A 3,515-nucleotide genomic window follows, 5' to 3' on the forward strand; every position below is an offset into this window, starting at 1 on the left:
TAGTGATTATGTGTGCCTTCATATTTGGGGGCTTAACATAAGATACTGCAAAGGATCTTATTTTTCAGAAAGTGGGTGCTCTTTGCTTTCTTAAAACCAGTTTCTTTCTAGTAGCTGTTTGGACACCAAACAATGTAAGTGCCATAAACCATTCTTGACTGCTTGAAAATCCAACCTTTAGTTATCACACATCAATTCAAGGGGCAGCCTGTCTCCCCCCTGAAATGACTTGCTTGCCAGCAGCCTTCAACAGCCCTGTAGTTGGGTCACATTAGAAACATTAATCATAAAAAGGCTACAAACTTAAATTAAAAATATATATCATATAAATCCATAGCAGCAGCAGGGGTCATTTGGCAATTTTATCTTGCATAAATGAGTATTGCTTCATCCTGGCCCCAGCCTGACTCCGGCTCGGAGAAGTGATGGCAAAATGCATCATGTGGGAATCTCTTTCAGTGAGTCCAAAACCCTTGGGCTCAAATTATAAATTAAAAGGGATGTATTTTTTTTTTAAGTGTCAGTCTTAGAAATGGCATCTACTCTAGTTCTGTCTCTGACTTCATGGAATCGTAGAGAAGAAGGGCTGGAAAGGACCTCTATAGGTCATCTAAGCCAAACCACCTGCCTGACACAGAATCATCCCTATTCAAAGCATCCTATACAAATCCATAATCTAACCTCTCAGTAAAATAGTCAAGGCATAATACCTTAACCTACCACAGGTAAAGCAGGGGGACCATGGCAACCTGTTTCTATAAAAGGTTAATATATGTACAAGTGATTTTCAGGTAGAGAGAGGGCCATGTCTTTTGCTACAGAGGAAGGCAAAACCCCCCACCATCTGTACCAATCTGACTATAGGGTAAAATTCCTTCCTGACCCCAAATATACTGCTCAGTCTGACCCTGAGGGCAGAGGCAAGACCCTCCAGCCAGGAACCTCCAGCTTTAAGTCTCAGCAGAATCATTGGCACATCCTAGTCAAGATCCTGAGCCTTGGCTGCGGCCAACACCCAATGCCTCTGAGGAAGGCTTAAAAATCTACCCCCTGACATGCTGCAGCAAGGGGGTGGGGGGAATGGGTGGCAGAATTCCCTCCCAGACTCATGTAGCAACCAGCAAAACTCAGAAGCATGGGAAATACCCAGAATAGGATTTCACTACATATAATTAAGAGTTTTGCAGGCTCTGTTTAGCTGGCTCTATCCAATGGAACTAGAACCTGAATGGTATTCTGCTCAGTCTCCCACAGCTTTTCTGACTTCATAGCACATGGGTAAGGAGGGGGTCGCTCATACTGCTATTGCTGGAAGACCTTTCCTTCCTACAATAGCTTTTCTCTCACCCTTGAAATAAACAGAAAAAAATACAATTTGTAATAGTGCCTTTTTGGCCTTTCAATCCCCAGGCAAAAGATTCTAAAGAACCCAAAAGCTCAGTGTTAAATTGGAATTAAAGATAGGTAGAAATCTATCCCTGACTTCTGAAACAAATGATTAGAAAGTATATAACTTGGAATAGCCTGTTCCACTTAACAGGGATAAGAAAAAAGGGGAAGGCACTGCTAAGGTCATTCATGCAAACTTCATAGCCTGCCTGTCTTCCCTGCTGTGTAAAATGTGATGTTTCTTATGAACACCCGTTAAATGCATTTTTAAAGGATGCATCTCTATCCTTGAATTTTATGCTGACTGCACCGGGAGGCAGAGTGGATAACTTCTATTTAGAAGAAAAAAAAAAAGGATTTGTAGTATTTGAACATGAAGTTAGTAGTAAGGTTGTGTTATAGCACAAATGTGTCACTCACAGTAAGAGTAATCCTTCAGCCTAGCATACCATGAACATTTTACTGTGCAAAGCCCATAACAAAATGCAGGGCTTAGGAAAGTTATATGTGAGAATATGGTAGCTGCAGCCTTTGCTTTTTAATGACCGTGAGAATCTCTTATGGGAGAGTCAAGGATTTTCTTGGAAAGAAAAACCTCACAGATTCCTTCTAGGAAAAAAAACAACATTTTTTCAATTGCATTATTTTAAATGATGAAGGCAACTTCAGTCGATGCAATTTTACAAGTGCTAACAGCATCATTGTCATCCTAATAGCTTTCCTCTAAATTGATCACGTAGGACACCAGTGACAGCTGGCAGGCAATGAATATGGAGGGTGGGAAGGAAGACTATGGAAAAAACACAGAGAATAAGACTTCTGGGGTAAGACAGTGCACCATATGCGAGTGGCTGTTTTTCATTGAATAATGAAGGTACAGGTAGTAAAGAAAATGCTGGCTATCTGTAACCTCAAATATGGACTTTCAAAATTCATATCTCAGCAAAGTGCTACCAAAGTCTGGGTGGGTTTTTATGTTAGTTGATGGGAGTGGTTGGGTGGAGCTGTGAATTTGGTTTGGATTTTTTTGTTAAAAGATTCCAAAGATGTCTGCAAACACTAGTAAGTCTTCCCAATCCCCATGCAAAGAAGCTGCTGGTATTTCCAGGTTGGGGAACTGAGGCACAGAGAGGTTGAAAGCTTTATCAGAGTTATAAGAATAACCAAGACAAGAATCAGACCCCAGGACCTTGTTGATTCTTCTTGCTTGTACTCTTGAAGTAGGGTTCATCGGCAGACAATCAGCATGGAGATAGGTGAACGTAGGTTTGTCCCCCCTCATAAGTGAACGTAGGTTACTCCCCTCTCTCCCACTTAATCAGGAATTGCATTAATCTGTGAGGGAAAGACTGGGTTTGGAATGGAAATATGGGAGTTTGTTTATCTCATTGTATTAAAAATGGATACAATGTAGGCCTGATACCAAACTTGTCCAAAGCATAACTTTTTTTTTAAACATGAGCCAAAGGAATGACTTGCAAATCTTCACTGTTGAGTTTCTTGAAGTAAAGTCTTCTGGGAGGTCTTTAGGTTACAAGTCCTCAAGTTGTTTCTTTTTTACAAGTACAATCACACACCAGCTGAGCCATGGTTGTCCCCCTGTAGATCCATGCCATGTTTCAACTTGACATAGAGCATTGAAACTATGATTGCTCACAGCACTGGTTGCTGGGACCCCCAGAAGCATTTTTATTGATGTTAATGCCTCAGACAGCAGCTAACATTTAGCTTGGCTGAGTGATGCAAGATATTCCTGACACCATCAGTGATCTTCCTGTAAGCTGAAATTTGCCTTGAAGCAGATGAAGCTGAGTAATAGTGGTAGAAATTGGAACCACACCACTGAACCATATCTTGAACTTGCTCTTCTATATGGTTGGGACCATTATGGGCACGTCCAGATGAGTGCACATGTGCCTCTTGCCCTGCCTCAAACCCCTTTGAGGTGGGGCAACAGGCATGTGTAGGAACAAAAAAAATGGATATCCAGGGGTCTAAAAAAATCAACATTTAAAAAAAAGGTGCAGGTGACTGTGCCCTGAAGCAGCTGGAGGCTGGGTCCTCCATGGAAACATGTTTCAGTACCAGGGCTCCAGTGCCGGTGAGTAAGGGGTCAGGGGGGCTGG

This window comes from Crocodylus porosus, unplaced genomic scaffold, assembly GCF_001723895.1.
Source record: "Crocodylus porosus isolate Cpor-Errol unplaced genomic scaffold, CroPor_comp1, whole genome shotgun sequence".
In the NCBI taxonomy this organism is placed as follows: Eukaryota; Metazoa; Chordata; order Crocodylia; family Crocodylidae; genus Crocodylus; species Crocodylus porosus.